Here is a 12,859-nt window from a genome sequence, read left to right as displayed (position 1 = left end):
AGGTCTACCTGGAAAATGAGTAGGAAGAGAAAGAGGTCAAACTTCAAGACATTGAGTTTCAGATGATTAAAGTGTTTTCAGGAGAAGAGGGCTGTGTGTCAAGCAGAGATACAGAAGTCATAGGTATCATGGGAGGGAAAAGAGAGTAGGATTTGAGCACCGTGAGCATAAAACTGTACTAAAAGTTCTGAGAGGAGATGAGAGGACCAAGAGTGAGTGTAAGTGAGAGAATGACATGGGATTCCAAGCAGAACGTTGGGGGTCACCAGTGGAGAGAAAGAAGCAGATAATGAGCATCACCAGGAGACCTGGGATATGTGATCAGAGGTAGGATGAGAAAGGGGTGTACAATGTCAAAAATTTCTGTGACAGGAAAATAGAGTGATATGCAGTGTAAAAAGAATGTGAGAGATCAAGAAGGATTATAACAGAAGAAAAGGAAGCTTCAAATGAAAAGAGGAGTGTGAAGGAGGGCTACTAGGCAAAATAAGAAAAGGTGGGGACGGTGTAGATTGGGGATGGGAGGATGAGGAGGAGATGAAGTGTTGAAAATCTTGTGGGAGCTAGAGATTTTTTATATGAAAAGAAGGCAAAGTCATTGGAGGGTGAAGAAAGGGGAGGGTAAAGAAGGGTTGAGATGGGAGGAGAATAACTTAGGATATTAGGAAGTTTGATGAGATTCAAGAATGGAAACAGGCTGCAAAATGAAAATAAGATTGAAGTTTGCTATGTTAGTAAATAGTTGTTACTTATTACTATTTGTGTCCATAGTGGGGTTTTTTGTATGTTGAATATTGCACTGAGGCAGAAGCGTTTATCTGTTTTTGCATTATATTCTTGTGTTATTTATTGATGAGTAAAAGTATTAGTCCATTAGCAGCAGGACACTAGCATAGACAGGGACAGGGTAAGCAGCCATTTTGTCTGTGCTTATCTATGGTAAAAAAATATTTTTCCTAATGCTTCTGGTTTTGAGATCTTATTGGAATGGCATTGGTTATGTCTATTGTGATCGGAGAAATTCTGATCTTCATTTTCTGCAAACACTGAACTTAGATCTGAGATACTTTTTCGTTGGTTATTTTACCTTCAAGTAGAGATGTGAATTATGGGATGAGGTAGGGTATAATTCTGCTCCTGATCAGATCAAAATGACTGTAATGACCTTAAAATTCTCTGCATGATGGAGAGCTCACAAAGTGGTCAGAATGCTTGCCCCTTCAAAATCAAGACAGTTTAATAACGTGTCACTGCCTATTAGAGGATATTGATCAATATAGTATTGATTTTGTGATCCTGTGGCATTCTATTATCCATGGATGCACCTTATGGTAGTTGATCCATGCCAACTAGAGAATATTCTTCAGATTCCTGGTATTATCTAAGACTGTCTGGTTCAGCAGATTTATTACATGTATCCATGCTTTCCTCTTTTTTTGTTGTTGTCAGTTGGTTTCAGCCAAATCAAAGTCTGCACAGAGGCTACTACTGATAATCTTTTTTTTTATTTTCTTTGGATATGTTTAGGAAAATGGTTTATTTCACCACAGAAGGTCTCAGTAAGAATCTTTCATTCATGTATATACACCACACTGAACGTACTCCAAAATGTTAAGGAGATGCATATCAGTTAGTTCCTCTGCTGGTTCTGTGGTTCCCTCATACAGTGCTCAGACCTGACATCTAAGTGAAAGAATATCTTGTTGTGGAAGATCTGACTGGGGTGCATTAAAGACTTCCTGTCTGATATTTTCTCACTCCATTTCTGAGAGCAAGCTGATTGCTGAATAACATGTGGTTAGCAAAGTGCCTGTCTGTGATTCATACTTCTACAGTAGATTGATTAAATTCCAGAGTTAAAAAATTTAAATATAATGCATACCAGATACATCAAGATCTGTAAGGTGCAGCTCATGCTGTCAGTATTAATAGACATTGTCCATTTGTCCATTTCATTAACTTCTTTCTAGGATGCATGATTTCTGTGACAGAAGAGAGTATTGACCACATAAACTGACACAGGTTGAGGCTCACTAGTTGAACAAGCCAAGCAGATTCTTATTCCTGAAAAATTATTTATTATTATTATTATTATTATTATTACTACTACGTTTGTCATTAATCTATGCGGAAATATTCAGAGATATAAAATGCAGCTGATGTTTCTGTGGTGATTTATTACCAAGCTTAGGTAAAGGTAAACAAAGTGTCATCAAAGTTATTATTGCAAACAGTGTTTTTCACAATCCCTGTCACTGGGGTCAGAAAGTACAAAGTTAGTGGTGTGTGCAGATAGGCTCAGATGAATTAATTGCTTGTGAAAGGCAAAGTGCTGTCACAATGGGGACTCCATTTTTCCACAGATCAGACTCAGCCCAAACATAAACATGTCATATTTCATGCCTCAACCCTGACCCAGAGGAATTAACTTTTGTGAGGAGCATTAAGACACCCATGTTTTCCCTTGTTACTTTATCATAGGCCACTGACTCTGATAAACTGTGCAAATGTTTAATAACACACACTTTCTGAGACTCATTTCCTAAAAGCATTTTCAGAGTTTGAGTTTAATGGTAAAAATTAAAGGTTATAGCATAAATTAAAAATATTGTAATGCTGTAAGTACTTAACCCCAATAAAATCTAATAAGAATGTGGATTAGATTTCAGAATTGTGTTATGGACATTTTTTTCTACAAATACATCTTTGCATTCTATATCTGAAAAGGGATGATAAGAACAAACACAAATACAGTTTGTCACTGTGTGACATTAGTTATCTAGTGCTGCTTTGATAAGAAAAAGTATTTCTAGAAGATCAATAGGTGTTGTTCATACTTCAGGCTCAGAAAAAACACAGGTCTGAGACTCTGGAAACCAGGAAATGTATTGATTTTAATTTATTTTTAATCTAGTGATGGATACAAGATGAAATAAAAGCACATTGCAGGCTGTGCAATTACCAACATTTATTCATTATTTAGAAAGGCAAGTAGATAGAACTCGCCGTTTCAATTTAGCATGGAAATAGCACAGTTCTTAACTAAGCCTCAAAATGTCATTTTAAGCCATAAAATCATTTTACCATGTGCCTACTTTGTATGATGGATCAAATGACAATGATGTAGATTTCATCATACAGTACATTGACCAGTATTCACAATTCACTGAGGACCACGAAACTGCACTACAGTGCATCAATAAGTAAGTCTGTTTATAACACATTAAGTGCCTATGAGCTGTGCGTGTAATATTAAAAAAAAACTGAAAACATCTTAAGACCACAGGTGCTGATACATTTCAAAATTAATCTCATCCATTTTCCCCTCCAATTTCCAACATAGCAGCTGATTCCTTTTTCTTTTCACTGACATTAAGTTGCAAGAGATATGAAATATAAGGCAATTTATACATTAAAATTTAAATAACTTAAAGTTATTTAACATGTAGAATGTATCCAACAATCTTTCAGTGCAAGACATTTCTAACAAATAGCAAAGCAACATTTTAGGTGTTTAAATAATACTGTAATTCAAATCTATTCTTATGTTTATGCACTTAAAGCAGTGACTAATTAGTTAAGAATGATTTAAGCCTTGTAAAATCAGTCATTTACATTAAAGTATTTTCTACATTTTTCTGATTTAAGATTTTAGAATTATTGCATTTCTTTCAATATAAAATGTTTTATTAATTAAAGTATATATATCATCATAATTAAAACAAAAAAGGAAAACTATATCACCAATGAAACGCAAGCCAAAAGACACAAGTGAACACTAAGGGAAAGGGTATTTAGACTGAGAGCAGAAGGTACTGTACCTCTTTACACAAAGGTTTGTAGGAGACTTAAACAAGCAACCTAGTTATATATAAGAAGCTGATATACTGGATTCCTTCAAGAAACAGCTAGATAACATCTGCATATCCTTTAGTTTCTAAAACCAAATAAACTAATATGTACCCTTTAGGTAACCTTCCTTTTTTAATATTCTAGAAACTTTTGACACAATGGCTTGAATGACCCATTTTGACATTATTCTCATTCTTCCTGTTTATCTACATACAGTAGTTTACACAGGATTTTAATTGATACAGTTAATTAAAACATAAAAGACGATTAATAATATTCTTTTTGTATCACACATGTGGTATACCTTCCATTGTGGCATGTGGCATCCCATTTAAGGATAAGCAAAACTTTTGTCATAAATGTACTGTATATGTCCAGTTGTCTAACATTCAAACATTTTTTATTGCTTTAAAATCATATTATTGACTTTTGTCCATGCAGATAGCTTTTTAAAATTGGCTTTTTAAATTATTCTAATGCATCTAGTTCCAAAACATTTGTCTTTTAATAGTTTATCTTGTTGTATTCTTATTTTAGTTAAGATAAGATAACTTTATTAGCCATTTACAATTTCTTGTATTAGGAACTTGTCTTTTTCGCATACCCCAGCTTGCTCTCCATGAGACACACAAACAGAGAGAGAAGCTTGGGGTCAGAGCGCAGGGTCAGCCATTTATACTCCACCCCTAGAACAGATGGGGTTAAGGGCCTCACTCAGGGGCCCAAGGGAGTAGGATTCCTCTGCCGTCTGCGAGATACAAACTGGCAACCTTCCACCCACAGGCGCAGATCCTTAACCACAGTGCCACTGCTCCACTGCATGTATAATCACATACATGGTGTGTATATGATTGTAACAGGTAGGTAAGTAGGTGAGATGGCGCTTAGTTTTGGTACTTCACATCTCCAGTATCAAATGTTGAATTTCAGACTTCACCATCTGTTCCCCACCGATAACTGATGCGTGGTGAGCATTCTGGCACACTATGGCTGCCATCGCATAATCCAGGTGGGGGCTGCACATTGGTGGTGGTGGAGGGGACTCCCCGTTACCTATAAAGCGGTTTGAGTTGAGTGTCCAGAAAAGCACTATTTAAGTGTAAGCAATTATTAACTATTATTATTATTATTATTATTATTATTATTATTATTATTATTATTATTATTATTATTATTGTCTGTGTGTGTGGATTATGCACGTACTCACCATGTCACGAGTTTCCTCCTATCTCTTAGAGACTGCCTGGGCATGGATGACTGTTCTAAATCATCCTTTTCTGTGTGGCCTTGTGATGGACTAGTGTTCGATCTAGGAGAAATGAAGTTGTATCCTCTCTGGCCTAGCTTGCACACTTTGCTGCCACGAGTGGCTTATTCATGTTTATGTTTTTTTCTTTCATTTTATTTCTCTTGGAGATTACAAGACCAAGCATTGATTGATTGATTGATTGATTGATTGGAAAGAGAAAACATTTTCTTCTATGCAAAGTTACATATTCATGTACTTTACTGTTAATGATCAATATGAAAACACTTTATCAATAAACAGTGATTACTGGTTGAATGTTGTTCCAGGAATGATATGAGTCCAGTGATTTGTTTCAGTTTAACTCATTGGCTATTGACCTTTAAGAAAAAATAAATAAATCAAACAAAATAACAGTAAAAAATTAGTTTTTATATATTTTTATTTATAATCACATATGTTCAAAGGCATACAGCGAATTACACTGTTGCAGTAGATTAGGGTTTAAATAATTTTTGTGTGTTGAAGGGACTGATATGAGAGTGGAGCTTGTTAATGGTAAGTGGAGAATCACACGCACAAATAACAGCAAACTCTACAGGCACTGTATGATGTTTTTTTGTTTTTGGTAATGGCATTTACCACTTATTTCCTCAGCTGCAGTGCTTAAGTGCACTGAAGCTTTATAATTGGTTCTCAGATTTAGTACTATATCAGGAAGTTTGTATCAGTTCACACTCTCCATTTTTTGGGAAGAAAGATTATTGCCAAAGATATATTTCGAAAGTAACAAGCCAACATTTATATACAGTATATGTAGTCAGAAGGTGATTTTCCAGATATTCAAGATTATAAAAGGGTAGGCAAATGTTAATGTCTCATCTGAAGGATAGCACCTTTTTACAGTATAGTGCCCCCATCACTATACAGAGGCCTTAGGACTCACATAGACCACAGGGAGAGTGTTCCCTAGTGGTCCCATTAACACCTATTCTAGCAGCAACCTCAACTTTCTCAGAAGGTCCCCCATCTAGGTATTGACCAGGCTCACACCAGCTGAGCTTCATTGGTTTACCAATTGTGAGTTTCAGGGTGATGTAGCTGCTGGCTACTAAGCTTTGCAAACATACTGTATACTGTAAGTTTAAAAATGTCTATCCTTTTGAAACAATAATGACCAATCATGTTAATATGGAGCCAACCAAAGTGTTTCAAGAACGGATAAGTACATGCTATGTAAAAAGAATAAGAAGGTGCTGATCTTATACTGTATGCTTTTGTTTGAAAGAGGACTTGATAAGCTCTAAATCAAAACTGAACAAAAAGAAGCTCATGAAATGAAGTAAAGCATTATGTGAACAAAACTACATCATACTGGTTGATTTTTTAATAGAATCTGCCTTACAAACCTCAGTCAGTTCAGTATCTTTACTACAAGACAGAGAGTGCATACCTGTAGATAATGGGAATCCAAAAGCAAACATGGGAGACAGTAATGAATAACATTAAATTACACTAATTTGTAGAATTAGATGTTTTGTTGCTTAATAATATGCTCCTGCATTTTGAACTTTCTGTCTCTAGAATACTTGGTATTATCTGAGTGAATTAAAATGCTTATAATACAGTTCCCTGTATGCCTCAGCAAAAGATATAAGAAATATAGAAATATAGATAATCCATTTTACATAATGCTAACATCCTTCTGTTACTGAGGTGTGCCCATTTTATTACATTATCATTTTGAAACATGAATTTGGCACTATTATTTTAAATTCCTCAGATTGCTGAGTGGTTGCAGTTTAACATACTGAGTCATTGATTATACTAAAGCCCTATCAATGCTGTGTATTAGCCAGTTATTTTCTGGGTCCTGTGAGATCTTTGATTAATTTGATGTCTAAAAGTATCTGCTGCTTGATCGAAATAATTTTGGCCTTGAGAATCCTAGGAAATTTGCTAAACTTACAAAAAAATAATATTTATCATTACTTGTCAGCCATATGGAAAAAAATGTAATCTTGCCAGGCAAATATAATGATCAAAACACCCTTATTTATGCATAAACATTTTATTGCCATTAGAGAAGACATTTTGACTGTTCTTTATCATGTTCTATTTCTAGGATACAGTTAAAGAACAGAACAAATTAATGGTAGATTTCAAGAATTAAAAATCTCACTCTGGAAGAATAACAAGTAATTTCAAATGTAAGTAAACTAATTATCTATCCTTAGAAATATCACATTTGGATTTTAAATGGCTAATGTCTGCAGCATCCCCCCCTGCAGAGTTTCACACCTTTAAATATGCAGGCTGAGCTAAGCTGTTTTTTAAAATCAAATATGGAATTACCTTTTCCACACATCCCATTTGAAATCCAAGTCTTACAGAACATCTTTTTAAAAACAGCATGAAAAATGACATCAGCACAGTAATTTTTAGAACCCCGCTTCCCTAATTGTGGTTTTTCCAGTAGGAAAGGAGAGCTAATCTAAACCCAGCCCCTGCCACCTCAAAATAATAAATACCCCCTGCCCCCCCCCCCAATGTTTAAGCAATCAGAGGTTGAAAAGTGGATGGAATTTTGAAGGCCATCAGGCAACCCTTAATTCACTTGAGAAAAAGGCTGGGCAGGTGCAAGTCGTGTGCATATGAGGTGGTGATTAGGGGAAAGTGGCTCTGTGTGAGGCAGGGTGAACATCTGTGCCTATTACTACACACAAAGGCTAGAGGGGGAGGGAGATTTTCAGTCTGAACGTGAGCTGGGTCTCTCCACAATGAAGGGCTGAATTGTATGTCCTGATTTAAGGCTTTTGTGGCCACTCCATCATTACCATTTTCAATTATAGGCTAGATCACTGTTTGGGACAAGACTATAAAAATTATAGAAGTTGAAGACACCACACTGCTGACAGTGACTGACATTTAAAAATAATAGGAAGTTTTTTTGTTAACTTTTGGAATTGGAATTTAAAAACATGATGTATGGGTATGGTTTTAGCACATGCAGAAAGCCTGTAAATGTACTGTCTTTTGGCAAGAATTCTAATGCCACAAATATTGTTCAATGTATCTAAACTTTAAAATAGATATCTCAAGCACATCCTTCTATATTAAATTACAGATTATATACCAATAAGTTTAAAGATTGTAGTGATCCTATTAGACACTGAAGAGTGTCTTAAATTTAAATGATACTGAAAAGAATAGAAGTAGAGTGGCATGGTAAAGTATTAGTCAGAATTGCTGCCTCACAGCACTAGGGTCCTGGGATAAATTCTTGAACTGGGTTGCTATCTGTGTAGATTTTGTATGTTCTCCCCGTGTTTGTGTTTCCTTCAGATGTTTCGGTTCCTCCCAAAGTCCAAGACATAGTGGTGGATTAATTATCTTTTGGGAAAACTGGCCCTGGTGTGTGATTGTGTGTGTTTGTGTGTGCCCTGTGATGGACTGGCCAGAATAGGATCTGTCTCTAAAACTACACAACTACAAGACAAAACCAATATAAAATACAGTAGATGTTGTAGGACATCATGGAAATGCAAAGCAGTTAATATTGACCAACAACATGGTTAGTTATGTTTAGATTTTTCAATGTAATTTTTTCTGTCTTAAAATAATCTTAAAACACAGCAGATCTACTCGAGTTGGCCTACAGCACTCTTAGTGCTCTTGGTTTTGTTGCAAGCATACAGAATATTAAAATATTATATGTTTTTTAAGAAACTCTAATGTATATCATCCACATTACCAAACTTATTTACAGAAACTGAAAATAAAATTACATTTAGCATACTAATACTAACACTTTAGCTACAGTAGAAGGTGTTCTGTGTTTCCTTTTTTAAATGAAAGTGTCTGAAAATGCCTTGCGCACAAGGTAATTAAAGGTACAATCACCTGAGCAATAAAGCAAACTAATATTATTAAATTATAACAATAGTTATGCATAACTGCAGTTTTGATTTGTCTCTTTTCTGGATTGGGTTGTCTTGGTAATGGAAAATTATACTTTCACAAATATGAAAAATACAGCTCCTTTCCTAAAATATAGGTTGTGTCCTTTCAGTGACCAGTGCCTTTCATTAATCAACAAGACAGGCAAGTGATGAAGGTTGTCTGTAGCACTAAGAGACACTCTCCCCTGTCTTTGATCTTCTGCTCTTTTTTCTCTCTCCTTTGCAGTCTGCTTTTTTAAGTACAGTATGTGTCACATGGGGTTGGTCGCTCAGTTCCACAAAGTTCCAGTCTCAAATGTTGTCACACATCAGGTATCACAGCACAGCTGATCATATAATCCTGAACTTCATTTTATCCACCATCTAACAAAAATAATTAAGGAATATCTTTTGCTTATCGACAGTGGCCTATAGATTTAAAGGTATGAAGGGGGGTGAAAAGAAGCAAAGTGAAGGGTCTTTAATTATAATTATAAGATACCATTTTGATTTTTCAAGTGAGCAGAAAGGCTTCAGGGATATCCTCAACCCATGTAGAATTTAGTACAGATACATATATTTACCAGGTCCCAAAAATTCTGAAAACTGGCAGAGGGACAGTGCTTTCCTACCAAATGTTGAACAAAACAAAGTAAGATGATTGGTCAGGCCAAGAATCCCAGTAAAAAGTTTGATGCTTTCACTGAGGAATACACATAGAAATTCTGTAATCTAGCCCTAGCTTATTGAAGTTTCAATTTAGTTGTGCTGAGACTGATTTATTAAAGGAGTCTATAGAACTATTGTTCACTTTTGGGCCACAACAGGGAGACAGAATGGGGACAATAATAAAAATATGAGTTTGCTGTAGTTATAAAAATAACATTTATTTAGTGTATAATAGGGAGTGAAAGAGAGGAAAATGGAACTGGAGCTTAAAACTACAGTAAAACAGTAACATTTAAAGCCTACTCAGTACAACAACAGTAAAAGAATAATACAATATTAAATACAATGAATTTGGGACAATATTGGAAAACAATTAGCAATTAAAGGAAATGGCAGATGTACTAAAATGTATTTCACTCAGTTGTTCATTAAGGAAGAAGTCATCAGCATGCCTCAGGTAACAGAAGGACAAAGTTCTATATTACATAGTATTAGCATAAAGGAAGTAGAAGTGTTTCAGTTACTAGAAACATTAACATTAGCAAATCTCCAGTGTCCAATGGCATCCTAGCAATTTACTCAAAGAAACAAGAGGTGTTATTTCTAAATCATTGATACAATTCTTCCAACAGTCGCTCAAGGAGTAGTACAGGAGTAGTACCCATGGAATAAAGAACTGTTAGTGTTATACCCATCTATCTATTTTAATATTTAAAATAATATATTATAATAATATTTACAACTGAACTAGAGGATCATCTCTATGTAAATAATAACCAAACATATATGAAATAGTCAAAATAGATTTAGAAAATGTAGCTCTTTCCTAACCCAAACAACTTGTGAGAATTATTTGGACTAGCAACAACAAAAATAGATACACATAAGGGATATTATATTATGTATTTAGATTCTTAGAAGTCTTTTAATATACAGTATTTGATAGTTTCTTATAAAAGATCCATTTTTTAAAATTGCAGTCGGTAGGCATTCAGGATTATCCAAAGGATTGTGGACATACATGTACCTGTATGGAAGAAAAACCTACCCAATCATATTGTTGAATGCAATACCCTTGTTTTTTTCAAGAAACAAGTCCATGGATCAATTTGCACATAATTGCAAAACGGCCATATGGGATCAATGGTGTCCTCTTTTTTGTAGCAGTTTTTACCTTTATGTGTAATTTGGTTTTCCTAAGAGGTCTGCCATCCCATGATGGCGGTATTACTTTCAGCTTTATCTCATAAGCTAAGCAAGGCTGGATCAGACCTACTGTAGCTTGGGAGCTGTCTTATATGAAAAGTAATTTGGGTTCCTTCGGGGAGAAAGCACTATATAAACAAAATTAATTTTGAACAATCTGAATATCTGTAACTTTTAATACATGGCATGATTTCTAAATATTGTTAATGGGCTTTAAATGTATAGAAGTGAACCACACAGTTGTTATCTTGTTCATAGAATATGTGCATTAGATAGTACTGCTTTTGAAGTGAGGACTCTCAGGGTTTGTCATTATTTATTTAAATACCACAAGCAAAGATACAGTATGTTTGCTTAAATATTCCAATTCATTCAAAGACTGTAAGTGCCTCACTGGAGTGAATTATAAATGATAAATGACTACATTGAGTTATTAGTCATGGCACTATATGGAACTGCCTTAGTCTATAAGCCAAACCATTATTCAAAACAGGTAGTTGTAAACATTTTCAGTTATACTTTTTGTCATTATCAGGCAGATAGAAAGAAGAGGTTAGAGTGGGGAACTATATTAGTATGCAAAACCAAAAGGAAAAAATAATTCTGCGCTTAAAAGTGAAGAAAAGAGGAAACATGCATTGTTTCAGATGTGGAGCACACAATCGAAGAAGGTTCCACATCTGAAACATTGTTTTTTTCTTCTTTTTACTTTTCAATGTGGAATTGCTGTCTACTTTCAAAGACAAATAGATCCAAACCATAGTGAATCATGATCTTAATTAGTCATTTGAATGCTTCTGGACTTTTTTTTACTAGGACTTCCATTTTCAGATGCAGCAGGGGTAATGAAAGCCTGGACCCTGTCATTAGTCAAACATTATCATCTCTCTCATGGCCAATTAATGATTGATGCTTGAGTCATTTGTATATCCAATTCAAAGCAATGAATTAATCTTAAAGTATAACTAATTAATTGCTGTATGTCATATGGTGATATTTTTGATGTCCCACATTTTTCTCCTTTTTATAACACACATTTATTATTCTAATAAAAGAAAGTTACATCATACTTCTGTCAGAAGATTAAAGTTTTGTATTTTTATTCAGTATAACATGAAAAAGAGAATACATACCACTAGAATAAAGTTTCAGTTTTGGGGGATTTTTGGATGATGTATAAAAGAGATCTATAATGATCCACATCTCTTTCTTTGTACCATCATTCTGAGAAAGATGTTCATCATTGGGCCAGGGTTATTTTAGGTCTGTACAGGTTATAAGAAAAAATAGAATAGGGTATGCATGTCATAAATGTGACTTTCACACCCCTTTCAAATTGAATAGCATGAGTACAGTATGTGCATTGTCCTACATTAATGTATTTTTTTTCTTTCTTTACAATGAAGATACAGACATCCATTTATACAGCAAGGCATTTACAAGAGCAATTTAAGTGAAGCACCTTTCTCTAAGGTAAAACAGTAGCTTCCCAATACGTATTGTCATGTCAGAATGAGCTTGCAGGATGAGCTTGCAGGATGGGTAGCAAAGTAGGTAGATAATTGCAGAGCTGTTCAATCAGCTTGCCATCAGTCACTACAGGTGGATTTCCATAGAGACATGAGACATGATCCTAGGCCATCAGACTTGTACCTTCCTATTAATTGATCTGCAGTGCAAACTAATTGTTGTATTGCTCCACTTGTCTACACCCATCATCCGTAACGATGAAGTCTACAAAAAACCTTGGGTTAACAATAAAGAAAACCTGACTGCTGTAGCGGCGAGGCTTATTAATAAGAAAGAATTAAGTGTTTCTGAGCTTTCCCAAATTAGGCCTCATTTCTCTGTTCATCTCTGTGGTGCAGCCACAGAGAGACTATTCATGCAGGGTGATTTAAGGTCCTAGGACAGCTCCCAAAGGGGGATGCACTTAGCTAAGCCT

Source organism: Lepisosteus platostomus, chromosome 3, assembly GCF_059453375.1.
Source record: "Lepisosteus platostomus isolate fLepPlt1 chromosome 3, fLepPlt1.hap1, whole genome shotgun sequence".
NCBI lineage: Eukaryota > Metazoa > Chordata > Actinopteri > Semionotiformes > Lepisosteidae > Lepisosteus > Lepisosteus platostomus.
This window is presented reverse-complemented; position numbering follows the sequence as displayed.